Here is a 19,160-nt window from a genome sequence, read left to right as displayed (position 1 = left end):
GTGTCCCATAAGTTTGGGTATGTTGTACCTTCATTTTCATTAAATTCTAAAAAGTTTTTAATTTCTTTCTTTATTTCTTCCTTGACCAGGTTATCATTGAGTAGAGCATTGTTCAATTTCCAAGTATATGTGGGCATTCTTCCTTGATTGTTATTGAAGACCAGTTTTAGGCCGTGGTGGTCCAATAGCACGCATGGGATTATTTCTATCTTTCTGTACCTGTTGAGGCCCGTTTTTTGACCAATTATATGGTCAATTTTGGAGAAAGTACCATGAGGAGCTGAGAAGAAGGTATATCCTTTTGCTTTAGGATAGAATGTTCTATAAATATCCGTTAAGTCCATTTGGCTCATGACTTCTCTTAGTCTGTCTACATCTCTGTTCAATTTCTGTTTCCATGATCTGTCCATTGATGAGAGTGGGGTGTTGAAATCTCCCACTATTATTGTGTGAGGTGCAATGTGTGTTTTGAGCTTTAGTAAGGTTTCTTTTACATATGTAGGTGCCCTTGTATTTGGGGCATAGATATTTAGGATTGAGAGTTCATCTTGGTGGATTTTTCCTTTGATGATTATGAAGTGTCCTTCCTTATCTTTTTTGATGACTTTTAATTGAAAATTGATTTTATTTGATATTAGAATGGCTACTCCAGCTTGCTTCTTCTGACCATTTGCTTGGAAAATTGTTTTCCAGCCTTTCACTCTGAGGTAATGTCTGTCTTTGTCTCTGAGGTGTGTTTCCTGTAGGCAGCAGAATGCAGGGTCCTCGTTGCGTATCCAGTTTCTTAATCTATGTCTTTTTATTGGGGAGTTGAGGCCATTGATATTGAGAGATATTAAGGAATAGTGATTATTGCTTCCCGTTATATTCATATTTGGATGTGAGGTTATGTTTGTGTGCCTTCATTCTCTTTGTTTTGTTGCCAAGACGATTAGTTTCTTGCTTCTTCTAGGGTATAGCTTGCCTCCTTATGTTGGGCTTTACCATTTATTATCCTTTGTAGTGCTGGATTTGTAGAAAGATATTGTGTAAATTTGGTTTTGTCATGGAATATCTTGGTTTCTCCATCAATGTTAATTGAGAGTTCTGCTGGATACAGTAACCTGGGCTGGCATTTGTGTTCTCTTAGGGTCTGTATGACATCAGTCCAGGATCTTCCGGCCTTCATAGTTTCTGGCGAGAAGTCTGGTGTGATTCTGATAGGTCTGCCTTTATATGTTACTTGACCTTTTTCCCTTACTGCTTTTAATATTCTTTCTTTATTTTGTGCGTTTGGTGTTTTGACTATTATGTGACGGGAGGTGTTTCTTTTCTGGTCCAATCTATTTGGAGTTCTGTAGGCTTCTTGTATGCCTATGGGTATCTCTTTTTTTAGACTAGGGAAGTTTTCTTCTATGATTTTGTTGAAGATATTTACTGGTCCTTTGAGCTGGGAGTCTTCACTCTCTTCTATACCTATTATCCTTAGGTTTGATCTTCTCATTGAGTCCTGGATTTCCTGTATGTTTTGGACCAGTAGCTTTTTCCGCTTTACATTATCTTTGACAGTTGAGTCAATGATTTCTATGGAATCTTCTGCTCCTGAGATTCTCTCTTCCATCTCTTGTATTCTGTTGGTGAAGCTTGTATCTACAGCTCCTTGTCTCTTCTTTTGGTTTTCTATATCCAGGGTTGTTTCCATGTGTTCTTTCTTGATTGCTTCTATTTCCATTTTTAATTCCTTCAACTGTTTGATTGTGTTTTCCTGGAATTCTTTCAGGGATTTTTGCGATTCCTCTCTGAAGGCTTCTACTTGTTTATTAATGTTTTCCTGTGTTTCCCTAAGGGAGTTCTTCACATCTTTCTTGAAGTCCTCCAGCATCGTGATCAAATATGATTTTGAAACTAGATCTTGCTTTTCTGGTGTGTTTGGATATTCCATGTTTGTTTTGGTGGGAGAATTGGGCTCCGATGATGCCAAGTAGTCTTGGTTTCTGTTGCTTGGGTTCCTGCGCTTGCCTCTCGCCATCAGATTATCTCTAGTGTTACTTTGTTCTGCTATTTCTGACAGTGGCTAGACTGTCCTATAAGCCTGTGTGTCAGGAGTGCTGTAGACCTGTTTTCCTGTTTTCTTTCAGCCAGTTATGGGAACAGAGTGTTCTGCTTTCGGGCGTGTAGTTTTTCCTCTCTACAGGTCTTCAGCTGTTCCTGTGGGCCTGTGTCTTGAGTTCACCAGGCAGCTTTCTTGCAGCAGAAAAGTTGGTCTTACCTGTGGTCCCGAGGGTCAAGTTCGCTCGTGGGGTGCTGCCCACGGGCTCTCTGCGGCGGCAGCAACCAGGAATACCTGTGCCGCCTCTTCCAGGAGCTTCAGTGCACCAGGGTTCCAGATGGTCTTTGGTGTTTTCCTCTGGCGTCCGAGATGTATGTACAGAGATCAGTCTCTTCTGGTTTCCCAGGCTTGTCTGCCTCTCTGAAGGTTTAGCTCTCCCTCCCACGGGATTTGGGTGCAGAGAACTGTTTATCCGGTCTGTTTCCTTCAGGGTCCGGCGGTGTCTCTGGCAGGGGTCCTGCCGCTCCTGGGCCCTCCCCCACGGGAGCCCAGAGGCCTTATACAGTTTCCTCTTGGGCCAGGGATGTGGGCAGGGGTGAGCAGTGTTGGTGGTCTCTTCCACTCTGCAGCCTCAGGAGTGCCCACCTGACCAGGCAGTTGGGTCTCTCTCTCACCGGGTCTGGGAGCAGAGAGCTGCTGCGGGCCGGGATCCGAGGGTGTGGGACTTCCGGTAAACACAGAACGTGCCCGGTCCTAGAGGAATTCTGCTTCCGTGTGTCCCAAGCTCACCAGGCAGCTTTCTTGCAGCAGAAAAGTTGGTCTTACCTGTGGTCCCGAGGCTCAAGTTCGCTCGTGGGGTGCTGCCCACGGGCTCTCTGCAGCGGCAGCAACCAGGAAGACCTGTGCCGCCCCTTCCGGGAGCTTCAGTGCACCAGGGTTCCAGATGGTCTTTGGCTTTTTCCTCTGGCGTCCGAGATGTGTGTGCAGAGAGCAGTCTCTTCTGGTTTCCCAGGCTTGTCTGCCTCTCTGAAGGTTTAGCTCTCCCTCCCACGGGATTTGGGTGCAGAGAACTGTTTATCCGGTCTGTTTCCTTCAGGGTCCGGCGGTGTCTCTGGCAGGGGTCCTGCCGCTCCTGGGCCCTCCCCAACGGGAGCCCAGAGGCCTTATACAGTTTCCTCTTGGGCCAGGGATGTGGGCAGGGGTGAGCAGTGTTGGTGGTCTCTTCTGCTCTGCAGCCTCAGGAGTGCCCACCTGACCAGGCGGTTGGGTCTCTCTCTCACAGGGTCTCCTAAGTTACTGTCTTAATTAGAGTTACTAGTGCTGTGATGAGATACCATGATATAAGGCAACTTGGGGAGAAAGAGTTTATTTCACTCAGTTCCATATAACAGTTCATCAAAAGCAGTGAGGGCAGGATCTCTCTCTCTCTCTTTTTTTTTTTCCGGAGCTGAGGACCAAACCCAGGGCCTTGCGCTTGCTAGGCAAGCACTGTACCACTGAGCTAAATCCCCAGCCCCCTTTTTTTTCCTTTTTCTTTGAGGGCAGGATCTCAAGCAGGATAGAAACCTGCTGGTAGGAGCTGACGAAGAGACTATGAAGGAGTGCTGCTTATTGGCTTGCTCCTCGTGGCTTGCTAGGCTTGCTTTCTTCTAGATCCAGAACCATCAGTCAAGGGGTGGCACCACTCACAATAGGCTGAGCCCTCCCCCATGGTTCACTAAGAAAATGCCCTACAGGCTGGCCTACTGCCCAATCTTATGGAGTGATTTTCTAAATTGAAGATCCCTGCGGAGGAAGACCCTGGTTTGTATCAAGTTGACATAAAACTAGCCAGCATACTTACCCTACTAATAATTATTACACTAACATGATCCTAAAATTTAACCCTAACATTAACCTTAGACATAATCCTAAACTGAACCCTAATCAGAACCATGAGCCTAATCCTAAACTTATATGGAACAGCAAAACAATGTTCATATTGTTCATAACTCTAACAGACCCCTTCCTCTAGTGTAATTGTAACACTAACTCTAGGCATAGCTCTACCAAACTAAAACCATGAGTATGACCTTAATATTGACCTAACAATGACAAACCTAACACTTATGATAACCCAGACCCCAACACAAACCCTATCCCTAACCCTAACTCTAACATTATGTAACTCTAAACCTAATCCTACATCTTAAAGTACTTAGAACCAGAAAAGTCAAAGGAACCATAATTGTAAGCAGAATCCTAACCCTAGACTACTATGAGAATCCTAATCTTATACCCTAGCTCTAAAATTAGCCTTAACCTCTAACATCTAACAATAAATCAACCCCAACTTCTAATCTTACTCCCTAACCTAGCTCTCTCATAGGTAAGCAACTTTATAAACACATGTATTACCTAGCTCTGTAATAGATAGGTGTATGTGTGTGGGTTCCCATGTACCTATCTGTATTCCTAGCTCTCTTCTAAGTACAAATGTGTCCAGTGGCTCACATACATATATGTATTTTCTAGCTCTGTTACAGGTCAGCTTGTATGCACATTCAGATGCATGCAGTTTTTAAGCATGGGCATGTGTTGGCATAAATGTATGCACATTCAATTGCAGGCAATTTTGAAACAGTCATATGTTGACATGCACATGCATGTTCACAGGTATAAATTATCTATGCATGGCCACATGTCAGTGTATACACATATGTTCCCACACATGCAATTTCTAAGCCCTTTCATATGTTGTCATATTTTTGTGTGTTCTGCCTATGTCTGATCATTCGCTTATGGCAGCATGTGCACGTATGTTTACACTCATGCAATTTCTGAGCATTGTCATATGATCTACATACTGGGTTTCACATAAGCCAGGCTACGTAGTGAGAGTCTGTCTCAAGAAGAAAATGGGAAAAGAAAAAGAAAGGAAAAAATGATTGGGCCTGAAGATGAAGATGTAGCTAACTTCATAGAAGGTTTGTGTTGCTTACATGAGACCCTGGAACTGATCCTTCACACTGCACAAACCAGGTTTGGTGTTGGCATATACTTGTAATCCCAGCACTGGAGAGGTAGACAGGAGGACCATGATGTCAAAGCCATCCTGTTGACATACTAAATTTAAGGCCAGCCTGGGCTACATGAGATACTGTTTCAATTTTCTTTTCAAGTTTTAGGAATAAAAGACACTATCAAGAGAATAAAAAGGCAACCACAGTTTGGAAGAAAATATTTGTACATCAAATATCTGATAAGAAGCATGCATGGAGCAGGGGACATCAAATCTGAGACCAGCTGGGGACATATAGTGAGTGTCAGGCCAGCCAAGAGCTAGGTGCCAAGATCAAAACCAAACATGAAAATTTTAAAAAAGGATATATATATATATATATATGTATATATATATATATATATATATATATATTCCAGTGGTAAAGAACACAAAGTATCTACAGTGTGACATAATCAATAAGCAAGCACAGTGTTGACTCTGTATAGTACAAAATTAACTTCACTAGTGGGAGGCAGCCATATGTCACTTCTACTACATGTGATCTCCCAAAAGGATCACAGCAACAATTCCAGTGTCCTCATTGCTATACAAGCTTCACTTAAAAATGAAGAGACATCAGACAAACCCACTCTGAGATGATTTTACTAGATAAGTAGTCTGCTCTTTACCAATAGCAGTGTCATACAAGATGAAGAAAGACCCAGGAGCTGCTGAAGTCCAAAGGGGTTTAAAGACATGGCAACTCAGTGCAGCCCAACTCCAAGGAAAAGGAAAATTCAGAGGGACACGGACAATGGCAACACTATATGAACTATTGAATACACAGCACTACTACTAGTTTGGGGCTGTGACTCAGTAGAGTAATTGCTTAGTTTACACAGATCCTGGACCGAACCCCAATACTAAATAAACCAAGTGTCATGGTGCACACTTGCAATCACAGCACTGAGGGTCAGAATTTCAAGGTCACTCAGAACTACAAAGTAACTTTGAAAAATGGGAGAAATGATTTAGCAGTTAAGAGCACTGGATGTTCCTCGAGAGGACCCAGCATTGGTCCCCAACACCTACATGAAGGCTCACAATTATTTGTAAGTCCAACTCCAGGAAATATGACTCTCTTGTGACCTTTATGGGCACCCATTCATATGCTACTAAATAAATAAAAAATAATTTTAAAAAGCGAACTCAAGGGCTGGAGAGATGGCTCAGCAGTTAAGAGTACCCGACTGCTCTTCCAGAGGTCATGAGTTCAGTTCCCAGTAACCACATGGTGGCTCACAACCATCTGTAAAGAGATCTGGTGCCCTCTTCTGGTGTATCTTGAAGGCAGCTACAGTGTGCTTTTATATAATAAATGAATAAATCTTTAAAAAAAAAAAAAGAAAAAAAAAAGGGCACCCTAAGATACTGGACTTTTTTTCCTTAAGTACTGTTAGTAATGTTGGACTTGCTAATCTAGTTTGCTTTCTTCGCTGTGATAAAACACTGACCAAAACCAACTTGGGGAGGAAAGAATTTATTTGGCTTATAGGTTAGAGCCCATCACTGAAGGAAGCTAAGGCAGAAACCTGGAGGCAAGGACTGAAGTAGATACAATGGAGAAACACTTCTTACGGGCCTACTTCCCATGGCTTGCTCACACTACTCTTACACAGCCCAGCAATACAAGTTCAGCAGTGTCACTGCACACAGTCAGTCGAGCCCACCCACATCAGTCAGTAATCAAGAAAAAGCCTACAATACAATCTGATGGGGCTGTTTTCTCAAGTAAGTTTCCCTCTTCCCAGGCGACTTTGGTATTGTGTCAAGTTGACACAACTAACCAGAACATGGCTGTGATAGAGATGGAAGATAGACCCTCTGCTCTTAGGAAACATAACTGGAAAAAGAATGCATGTAATGTGATACATGCACTTCTCTCAGATGTTTGGGGTGAGAAAGAATGACTAAAGAGACATGGCTATCTGCTAGGAATCTGTAAATCTCAGTGAAGGCTCTACAGGAGTTCTCTGGATTATTCTTTCAAATAAGCTGTGCATTTTCAATTATTTTTCTAAATAAAACAATGTCCCTTAAGAGAAGGCAGCCTCTGTGGGTAGAACTGAAAGTTAATTCAAGGTTCTGGTGCTTAACTCAGTAGCCTGATGGCTTCCTTTTTACAGATGGTGATACTGAAGGTCAGAGAGAAATGGAGTGTGTAGTGGATCCCAGCCTGTGTTGGCCAAGGCCTGATTTCAGGGATCCTAGCCTGGAATTCCCACTGCTCTGAGAGGACTGTCCCTGTGGCACAAGCTGAGTGTCCTATAAAGAAACAAGACCCGGGTTGGGGATTTAGCTCAGTGGTAGAGCGCTTGCCTACCAAGCGCAAGGCCCTGGGTTCGGTCCCCAGCTCAGAAAAAAAAAAAAAAAAAAAAAAAAAGAAAGAAAAAAAAAAAAGAAAGAAACAAGACCCAGGGTTTCTGATGTCTCCTCCAACTCCTTGCTGAACTGGCTGGGTTCCTATGCTAAGCCTCACTTCCGGTCACTGGGCATTACATTTCATCAGAGGGCCAGCAGGCTGGATTGCACGGACTTAGCTCATCTCTCATCTATTTCATTATCACGGTATCTGTTACAGTATCTGTCCTACTTAATGCCTATCCTTCTTTGGGAACCTGCTCCATTAGTGGGAGTGTGGGGAACAACTAAGTGATTCTGGGAGATCACAATGGTCCACTCTTGTGGCTCCAGTATCCTTGTTCTAAGGATAGACATGGACTCACAAGGAGACAGCTTGGATGTAGACTCACAAGGAGACAATATGAGATTCCTTTGGATAGATTTAAAGGAAGGTAGGACACAGGCCATGCTGTGACAAGCTCTGATGTGAGGCTCAGGAACCAGACAGTTTCCCAGCCAGGAGGAGGAAGCTGGTTGGACAGAAGAAAGCTAAGAAAAGCAAAGATGAGATCAAATATCCTCAGGTCCAGGTGTTTCTGACACCCCCACTATGTTCTATAAATATGTCAGTCTTCTTCCAGGAATTGCTCCTGTTTTCTGTCAGTTTCTCGGCTGTGCATGCCTGTTTCTTGAAAACACAATCAATATATCTAGACCCCTGGTCACTAGCTGTGCCACTTCCAGGCCCACCAGAATGGCTCTGCTATGATAGGAATAGGGACAAAAGAGGTGCTATAGAGGCTATCCTACTCCCTACAGGTCTCATGGAGGGCACTGGTCTTAGTAACTGTGGACAAGGCCGCTAGTGTTCTCACCTCCATCTTACCTGATGTGATGGCTATTCTTGGTTATCAAGTTGACTATATCTAGAGTGGACTACTATCTAGGTGGAGGGCACACCTGATCCAGATCTTGAGGTTGGAAGACATTGGCTTTTGATCTGTATCTTGAGGTGAGATGACACAGTCTTCTCCTTGCTGTCTTTAAGATGTGGAACTCTTGGCTCCTTCTCTAGCATCCAGGTTTGCTTGGATACCACCATGCTTCCCACCATGATAATGAACTAAACCTCTGAAACTATAATCCAACCCCAATTAAATGTTTGCCTTTATAAGGGTTGCCTTAGTGATGGTGTCTCATCACAGCAATAAAACTCTAAGACACCTGCTAAGCCTTCTGGAACATGGCCATGTCCTCCTCCTCTCAAGTAAGATTAGGTCATCAGACAAAATCTGTGATTTATTGAACATCATTAAAAATAAACAAGAAAAAAAAAGAAAAAAAACTTTCAGGGGTTGGGGATTTAGCTCAGTGGTAGAGCACTTGCCTAGCAAGCTCGAGGCCCTGGGTTCGGTCCCCAGCTCCGGAAAAAAAAAAAAAAGAAAAAAAGAAAAAAAGAAACAAGAAGATGAAGCCTCAGAAGTCCTCAGTCAGAGAAGAAGCTGGAGGGAGAGAGTAGTTACCATCCTTTTATCTACCTCCACCCACTTTTTGATGCTGGGGATGGGACAAGAGGCCTTATGTATGCTAAGCAAACACTCAGCCACAGAGCTAGCTAGTCCTAGCCCTGAGTGCATGAACCTAAAGAATGCATTTCTGTACACAGTCATCTGCATAATCACTACCAAGATCAACAGACTAAAACATCTCAAGGTCCAACACCCAAAGCATCTGCATACTGGTTCCTAGTCACCTGACTTCTGTTCTAATCTACTCTGTCATCACTGGTTAGTGTTGCCCTCCTTGAACTTCAGGTCATAGAACCACCTAGCACATGCTGTTTTATGTCTAGTTCCTTTTAATTAACACACACACACACACACACACACACACACACACACACACACACACAGGAATGTTGACTTTTTACAAAAGATTTATTTTTAATTCAATGTGTATGAGTGTTTTTCTGTTTTGTTTTCTGTATGCCTCTGTCCACAGGCCAGAAGAGGGAGTAAGATCCTCTGGAACAGGAGTTATATGTGATTGGGAGATATGATGTGGATTCTAGAAATCAAACCTGAATCTCCTGCAAGAGTAGTCAGTGCCTTTAAACACTGAGCTCTCTTGGTGACTCTTTACTGCTGGCCCTGACACTCATGACCCCTTTTTCTTACCACTTATGTGCAGTGCTCACAGAGGCGGGAAGTGGACACCAGATCCCTTGGAACTGGAGTTACAGATGGTTATGAGCCACTATGTGTGTGCATGGAACTGAACCTGGTAAAAAGAAGCAGGAGCTTCTGAACATTTGAGCCATCTTTCTAGCTCTAGATCTTCATGCTTTCCATGGTACTCTGGGACAACAATCCCTAATTCTTCATCCCCCCCCCCCTTAAGTACTCTATTTACTGTGCTACATTATAAGAGCAACAGGGACCACTCCTTTTGGTTTTGCACATACTGTTTTGTGTTAGTTACTGCAGATAGACTGAACAGGTTTTGGTCATGTGTTTGGTTGGTTGTTTTGTTTATCTAGGTAGGGTTTCTTTGTGTAGTTCTGGCTGTTTTGTTATTTGCAGTGTATACCAGATTGGCCTCAAACTCTCGGATCCAACTGCCGCTGTTTCCCGAGTGCTGGAATTAAAGGTGTGCACCCTGTGTTTGGGTTTTTTGTTTTTTTGAACAAGCATTCCAACAGATATGATTCAAAATCAACTAATACATGTAGCTTTAAAAAAAATCAGGCAGTCCATAGAACAGGATTTGCTTTAAAAGTAATTCACAGAGTTACTTGCAAAATAGCAATGTGCTGATACCTGCTGGGCCAGCATGTGTTCTCATGTTGTCCCAGCAACCATGCCTACGGAAACCTCTTTGCCTTTAAGAGAAAGGATGAAGTTGGGGTATACCATTTTTGGCATTCTGGTGGGTTGGGCCACTGTGGTGCAGTGAATGACGTGATGTGATGGGGTATTGTATACAAAGGCTATGTTACAGGTGGCTTGCTGGACATACCAGCTTGGCTAGAGGCAGGCATCTCTCTTAGAGAATATGGCTATCTGGAAAGGGGAAGAGCAGTTGGACACACGGCCTTGTTGGTGGGGGAATAGGACTGTTTGTACAGCATACCAGAAGTGTAGCCTGTCTAGAAGATAGGCTTTGTCCCAAAGCATATCAGAATAGATGAAAGCTGCTGCAGCAGAGCAGCCTGGGTGGTCAGTAAACACTGTCCTAAGCTAGCTCAGAACACAGCTTAGATAAAAACTGATCTCTCTGACACCTTCCAGGGCCTCTACTCTTGTCACCAAGGCCCACCAATTCCTTTCAGGGTTATTCATGTTCAGCTTAAAGCTCATAATCAAGATCAGGACCACTGTAGAAGCAGACAGTACTGAGGTTATTGTCCAGGACACCAGGTAGAGTAGCAGTATTTGTAGAGGAAGGCGGGTTATCCATTTCTATTCCATGCTAGTCTCTAAGGGGGCAAGAGATCCTGAAATGCATTTTCAGGATTGAAAGAAGCTTAATAGGTATATTTAAGACTTTGGAGGTGGCAAATGAGATGATAGAAAAATGAGCTAAAAAGAAAGGGGGAGGGGCTGGAGAAATGGCTTAGTGGTTTAGAATGCTGTCTACTCTAGATTGGGTAGGTTTGGACTGCCTGTGCCTCCAGTTCTGGGGGATCTGCTGCCCTCACCTGGTCCCTAAAAGTATCAGCACAGACAACTTTAAAAAAAAAATACTCAGCCAACTGTAAGGAGAGAATAGAATCATCAGTCACTCATTTGATAATTCCCTTTCTCTGCCAAGATCTGCAGAGGGTCAGGGGGCTCACGACAGCTGAAAGTTCCCCAGATTTCTAGAGTTTACCATCCAGAGATGTTTAAGGGGGGAAGTTACAAGTGTGCCAGGTCCAGAAAGGGGAAGTTCATGGATGTTTTGAAAGTACTTCATGAAAGAAGCTGACGTGCACTGTGGGGTCTGCAAAAAGTTCCCCGAAGAAGAGACATTTAAGCTGAGGCCTCAGATTATCTGTTAGAGAGAAAGCTGTACTGGGCACATGGGGTGTGTGTGTGTGGGCTCTGATGTGGGAGAGAAAAACTTCTACAATAGTTAGAAATTCAGAGTTATTAGCTATGGTAAATTTCTTGACTCTATGGAAATACATTTTTCACAGGTTTTTTTTTTATAAATTTTCTTTTAAATTTGAATGGTTTCGGCTGCATCTATGTATTGCAACATATGCATACAGTACCCTCAGAGGTCAGAAGGTGCCAGATTCCCTGGAACTGAAGTTACAGATGGTTGTAAGGCACCACATGGGGTTGGGAGTTAAACTCAAATCCTCTGCAAGAGCAACAAGTGCTCTTAATCCCTAAGCCATCTCTGCAGCACTGCACTGCCCCCGATTTTTATTTTGTATTATTATTGTTGTGTGTGCATATGGCTCACAGTGCATGTGTGGAGGGAGGTTAGATACAACTTCTAGGAGTTAGTTCTCTCTTTCCATCTTGTTTGAGGAAAGGTCAGACCAATTCTCCTGCCTCTACCTGCCATCTCACCACAAGAGCACTAAGACTACAGACATGTGCCATTACACCATGATTTTTACTTGGATTTTTCAGACTAAACTTGGGTCAACTGGTTTCTGCACTTTTACTCCCTGAGTCATCTTGATCCACCCATTCTCCCATTTCATTTTGAGACAGATCTATGTAGACTGGACTAGCTTTGAACATGTAAGAATTCTCCTGCTTCTGTCTTCTCAGTGCTGGGATCACAGGTGAGAAACACCTTACCTGGCTTATCCAAGTGCATTTTTTTCTGGAGAGCTTCAATTCTTCCCTGTTCCTGTGTACCATGACTACTGTATAGGCCAGGCTTCTTTTGGCTTTTCTAGATCTTAAACAGTTTCTACTCAATTTAATTGTGAAGCTACATTCTTACCTGGTTACTCACACTGGCAAGCAAAGTACATACTGACAAACACAGGAGGTCTGGAAAAACAAAACATTCATGTGTTCTAGTTGCAGTAATAAAATCTAGCAATTTAGCTCACAGTTCTAGGTTACAGCCAGCCACCGAGGGGATGTCATAGTGGCATGAGTTTCAGATAGCTGGTCACATTCACAATCAGAAGTAGAGGGACAATGAATGCATGCATGTTTCTAGTGCTTTGCTAGCATGTATAAAGATCAGCTCATAAAAAGTGCTGCCCATTTTCAGTGTGAGTTTTATCACGTAATTCAGGCAATTAAGAAAACCTCTCACAGGTGACCAACCTGATCTAGAAATCTCCCAATTGGACTTTTCTTTCCAGGTTAGATTGTGTCAAGTTTATAATTAAAGCCAACCAGGATAGGGGCTAGAAAAATGAATGGCTCTGAAATTAGAGTGTTTGCTGCTTTTCCAGATTACACAAGTTCAGTTCCCAGTACCCATGTTGGACAGCTCAGTCACACATACACAAACACACACACAAATAAATGAGGCTGGGGAGATGGCTCAGTGATTAAAAGCACTGGGTGACCTTGCAGGAGGACCCAGTTTCAATTTCTAGCACCCATATGACAACTCACAACCATCTGTACTTGGCTATACTTTTATTTTTTTAAGACAAGATCTCACTAGTAAACTAGGCTGGCCTCAAATTCCGTTATCTGCTTGCTTCTGCCTTCTTAATGCTGGGATTAAAGACACATGCCACCAACCCAAGCTAATGGTGCTTTCTGAATTGTACTGCACATGTGAAATGCTTGTGAGGTTCTGTTAAAATGGAGCTGGGATGCTTCACTTCTACCTACTTTCAGGTGATATTCTGTTGTAGGTCCAGGGACCACACTGTGAATAGTGAAGTTCTAGACAGAAACTGAAAAAGTTACTTTCTTCAAGAATTAAAGGCATCCATGGTGTGTTTAAAGGGGTCCTAGGGATAGGGAATTCTACCATGAAGCTATATCCCAGCCCCTGTCTGTTTTTATTTGTATACTGACTTTGTAGGCACTAAGGATTTAACTGGTAGTCTGGGTCCTTAGAATGCAGGATGTCCTGGGTTCCATCTGATTATAAAACACACACACACACACACACACACACACACAGAGAGAGAGAGAGAGAGAGAGAGAGAGAGAGAGAGAGAGAGAGAGAGAGAGGAGAGAGAGAACAGAACACACACACACACGCAGAGGGTGGAGAGAGGGAGTGCAATACGGAGAGAGAGAGACAGACTGACAGACAGTGATGTACAATGTAGGATAAGAAAAGTTTAAGTTTAGGGTTTGTTACTGTTGTTACACAAAGAGTGAATTGAAATCTTTTTCTAGTATTTTCCATGTTGGAGAGACTGAAATTAACATCTGGCTTTCCAAGTTATTTTTTAAAGATTTATTTATTTATTATATATACATACACTGTAGCTATCTTCAGACATACCAGAAGAGGGCATCAGATCCCATTACAGATGGATGTGAGCCACCATGTGGTTGCTGGGAATTGAACTCAGGACCTCTGGAAGAGCAGTCAGTGCTCTTAATCACTGGGCCATCTCTCTAGCTCTCCAAATTATTTTAAAATCTTTTTTTTTTCCCTTTTCAGTGTTTGGGATGAAACCCAAGGCCTTATGCCTGTTTAGGCAAGTACTCTACTACTGAGTTCCATCCTGACCAAGGAAAATAGAAAAAGATACATATTTAAAAAATCTGTACTTATTGGTTATCACGGTAGAAGGGTCATCAGTACCATGATGCATATGTAGAGGTCAGAGGACAACTTTTACGAGCTGTTTCCTCCTTCCACTGAGGCATCTGGAGATAGAACTCAGGTTGTCAGGCTTGTGAGGCAAGCACCTTTACCTTCTCTGGCCCAGGAATACTGTTTGGTTTCAGACCCCTGCCCCTAAAGGTACTGAGGTGCATATTTTACATACCAAGCAGACCTGGCCTCCAGGTTCTCTCTCAGTCCCTACTTGGTATACCACACCCCAGCCCTGAACTTTACAGCCCAGGGGCTGGGCTGCATTTGTGCAGAGGCTCCTCCCTATAAAGTCCAGACATTTTGGTCTTCTCTCCTCCTCTTATCTCTGTGTTCTTTCTCTCTTTCTCTTCCCCTCTCTCCCTCCCCATGGCAACTCCCCTGGCCTCAAGTCCTTGGGGCCAGTGAACTCACCAGAGAGCAGCTTCCCAATAAACTTGCATTTAATATACTATAATCTGGCTTGAATTGGCTCATTTCACTGGTGAAGAAATAACTTATCAAACACAATCTTAAGAGCTTTATAGGGCTGGAGGGATGGCTCAGTGGTTAAGAGCACTGGCTGCTCTTCCAGAGGTCCTGAGTTCAATTCCCAGCAACCACATGGTGGCTCACAACCATCTGTAATGGGATCTGATGCCCTCTTCTGGTGTGTCTGAACATAGTTACAGTGTACTCATATACATAAAATAAATCTTTAAAAAAAAAAGAGCTTTATAAATTGGTATGAGGGTTGGGTGTGATGGTGCATGACTTTGACCTCAGCACTTTCAAGAGGCAGAGGCAGAGGCAGAGGCAGAGGCAGAGGCAGAGGCAGAGGCAGAGGCAGAGGCAGAGGCAGAGGCAGAGGCAGAGGCAGAGGCAGAGGCAGAGGCAGAGGCAGAGGCAGAGGCAGAGGCAGAGGCAGAGGCAGAGGCAGAGGCAGAGGCAGAGGCAGAGGCAGAGGCAGAGGCAGAGGCAGAGGCAGAGGCAGAGGCAGAGGCAGAGGCAGAGGCAGAGGCAGAGGCAGAGGCAGAGGCAGAGGCAGAGGCAGAGGCAGAGGCAGAGGCAGAGGCAGAGGCAGAGGCAGAGGCAGAGGCAGAGGCAGAGGCAGAGGCAGAGGCAGAGGCAGAGGCAGAGGCAGAGGCAGAGGCAGAGGCAGAGGCAGAGGCAGAGGCAGAGGCAGAGGCAGAGGCAGAGGCAGAGGCAGAGGCAGAGGCAGAGGCAGAGGCAGAGGCAGAGGCAGAGGCAGAGGCAGAGGCAGAGGCAGAGGCAGAGGCAGAGGCAGAGGCAGAGGCAGAGGCAGAGGCAGAGGCAGAGGCAGAGGCAGAGGCAGAGGCAGAGGCAGAGGCAGAGGCAGAGGCAGAGGCAGAGGCAGAGGCAGAGGCAGAGGCAGAGGCAGAGGCAGAGGCAGAGGCAGAGGCAGAGGCAGAGGCAGAGGCAGAGGCAGAGGCAGAGGCAGAGGCAGAGGCAGAGGCAGAGGCAGAGGCAGAGGCAGAGGCAGAGGCAGAGGCAGAGGCAGAGGCAGAGGCAGAGGCAGAGGCAGAGGCAGAGGCAGAGGCAGAGGCAGAGGCAGAGGCAGAGGCAGAGGCAGAGGCAGAGGCAGAGGCAGAGGCAGAGGCAGAGGCAGAGGCAGAGGCAGAGGCAGAGGCAGAGGCAGAGGCAGAGGCAGAGGCAGAGGCAGAGGCAGAGGCAGAGGCAGAGGCAGAGGCAGAGGCAGAGGCAGAGGCAGAGGCAGAGGCAGAGGCAGAGGCAGAGGCAGAGGCAGAGGCAGAGGCAGAGGCAGAGGCAGAGGCAGAGGCAGAGGCAGAGGCAGAGGCAGAGGCAGAGGCAGAGGCAGAGGCAGAGGCAGAGGCAGAGGCAGAGGCAGAGGCAGAGGCAGAGGCAGAGGCAGAGGCAGAGGCAGAGGCAGAGGCAGAGGCAGAGGCAGAGGCAGAGGCAGAGGCAGAGGCAGAGGCAGAGGCAGAGGCAGAGGCAGAGGCAGAGGCAGAGGCAGAGGCAGAGGCAGAGGCAGAGGCAGAGGCAGAGGCAGAGGCAGAGGCAGAGGCAGAGGCAGAGGCAGAGGCAGAGGCAGAGGCAGAGGCAGAGGCAGAGGCAGAGGCAGAGGCAGAGGCAGAGGCAGAGGCAGAGGCAGAGGCAGAGGCAGAGGCAGAGGCAGAGGCAGAGGAGGCAGGTGGATCTCTACGCGCTCCAGAACAGTCAGGGGTACATAGTGAGAAGTCTCTGATAATACTAAAGATGCTAATAACCCTGTTTCCCCGGTAGGTACAAAGAGGATTAGGGAAAGTGGTAGTCTAAGGCATGATAAGCCATTGAATATTCCTAATTAAATACTGTCAGAAGGAGGTCTTGAGCGAATGGCCCTGAACTTCTTTGAGCTGATGGAAGTGTTTAGAGCCATTGGCAGGCCCATGAGGGAATCTGCTGTGCAGATTCTTTGAATTTGGGAAAAAGTCCTTTCTTCCTCTGTGGATAAACACTCTCCTCTTGAGAGATACCTCAAGCTTGATGAGCATTGTCAGACACTGAATACTGACTCACAGAACAGCTAATTACAATGTTCCCCGAGTTTAAAGTCAGTGTTAAGCCAATCCAGAGATAAAACTGTAAACGCATAATAGCACAAATGGACTTTGAAGATCTAAGTTGCACAAGGAAGTGGCTCCTATGCCTTGTCTCTAGCAGCCTGTATTTCCTGTGAACTGTGAAAGGCAACAATCAGTCTAGGTCTAATTCCTAGTACAGTAGTTCTGAATCATACACAGGAACAGACGAAGATATACAACTGCTTCAGGGTTGGGACTGACGGATAAAGGTAGCTGGCAGAACAAGAAGAGTCCCTTGACTACTGATTTCATCAAGAAGGAGCAATGGCCAGCTCTTCTGTCCCAGGGTCACACTGGGTCACTTTTGCCATCTCAATAGGCAAAAAAAAAAAAAAAAAAAAAAAAAAAGTCCTGTAGAGGCTGTAATGACTAGTCCTTATTGTTTAGGGGAAAATGAAATTGCTATGGTTCAGTGGAGACATATACCTAAGTTAACTTTGTACCATAGTATATTAATGCTTTCATCTTGCAGTTATCAAAGGCTGGGGGAGAAGATGATCTAAGGACTCTGCATTCTCTTCTGAGGAAAGCATTGGTGTTTTGTGGTTTTAGTTTTTGGTTTTTTCCCATTATATCATGTTAAGTGGAAGCATGACTTGCTGTGGTGGGTTAAGTGAGAATGGCTCCCAAACACTCATGTATAATGGTTAGTAGCACTACTTGGGAAGGATTAGGAGGTATGTCTTTGTTGAAATAGGAGTGGCCTTGTTGAAGGAAGTGTGTCTCTCTCCCGACATGCTTTGACTTTTCTTTAAGGGCCCAAGTCAGGCCTAGTCACTATATCCTTCTGCTGTTTGTAGATCCAGATGTAGAATTCTAGGCTACTTCTCCAGTACCATGTCTGCCTGCTACCTGCCTTGCTGATAGTGTATTAAACCTGGAAAAAAGTAAGCAAACCTAAATTATATATTTCCTTTCCTTAAAGTTGTCTTGGTCATGGTGTCTCGTCACAGCAACAGAACGCTAAGACATTTAGCTTTTTATTTCTTTTCTTTTTTATAATTTTGTTTTTTAAAATTAAGTATGGCTGAGGAGAGGAGTGTAACAGGTAGTCACCATTTTTTAAATGTAGCTACTCAAATGACAGTGTGTATCTTGTGGTTTGAAACAGCAAATCTCTAGACATGTAAAATGTTACCTTTTTGTTGTTTAACAGCCATTTTTACATCTTGTGAAGTACTTACCTAAGCTTTTTGTCTACTGTTTTACGGGTTGGTTGTTTTATTATTTAGGGCAGGTGAGGTAACTGTAGTTTAGCACTTAACTTAGTAGGTTGGTTCAATCTTTAGCACTGAAAGAAAAGGTCTTACATATCCTGGGGACAAGACTTTCATTGGATATATTCTACTTTCTGAGTTCATTTCTCATCAATACTTTGCTTTTTTTTAACTACTCCAATGTTTATAAACAACATAAATTTTCATAAAAATTTAACTTACCAAATAATGTCATTTATGGTTCACGCCTTTAAAAGAAATCTTTGCCTAACTCACGGATACAAAGACTTTTCTACAATTCTCTTCTTTCTTGTCGGTTTCATCTTTAGGTTTATCACTCATTTTTAAACATTTAGTTTGCTCTTTTACAATGGCATACGTGCTTATCCTTCATTTCCTGATCACTCTCCTTAGAGGCTTCATTTATGCTGCCTTTTACATATGCAAGCTCATCCTTGCCACCCTCAAATCTGAGTCAACTCTGCCACCTCCTTCTCCTTCACTCTTCCTTCAAGCCATCAAAACGTATCCATTTTACACCCCCCCCCCAATGTTTTTCTCTATGACCACACTCCCTCTTTGCCTTAACTATCTTGCCAGTTGCTTCCTGACTGACCTCCCTCATCCAGGCCACTTTTCACATGCCTGCGTACTAATTTAAAATCAGTCATAATAATCAAGTTCCTAGCCTGCAACCGCAGCTGAAGAAAACCTCAAAGGCTTCCTGAAACTCTCAGAAGTCCCAAACCTGTTCCTACCCCTGCTTTCCTACCTACTTTCACTTGCAGTCTACATCGAGACTGCACCCTGTCCAGTGGGGCCTTAGCTCCCCTTCTGGCCATGCCATGTCCTCACCCACCTGAAGTGCACTTTTTCCACCTGAAGGGTTGTTAAGTTGGACTGTAGCTCCATCATCCCCAACTACATCACGAGGCCAAAGACTGTTTATTCCGGTCTTGGACTCACAGATCCTCCAACACGGGAAGAAGCTTACCCATCTGAGTGACGGTCGACTGAGTTAAGAGACATCCCGATAATTAAAGGGATGGGCTGGGAGCTACTAGGGGTTTCTTCATTGGTGATTTCTGACGTAAAGCCAGTCCGCTACGTGGAAGGCCCTGAGAATCAAGGCAGAGAGAATATTGTGCAACTCGGGGAGTGGGACTCAGAAATTAGCCTTGGCCTGTATC

Source organism: Rattus norvegicus, chromosome 4 (genome assembly GCF_021556685.1).
Source record: "Rattus norvegicus strain SHRSP/BbbUtx chromosome 4, alternate assembly SHRSP_T2T, whole genome shotgun sequence".
NCBI classification, from domain to species: Eukaryota; Metazoa; Chordata; class Mammalia; order Rodentia; family Muridae; genus Rattus; species Rattus norvegicus.
The sequence above is the reverse complement of the archived record's forward strand: the minus strand, read 5'-3'. Positions refer to the sequence as shown.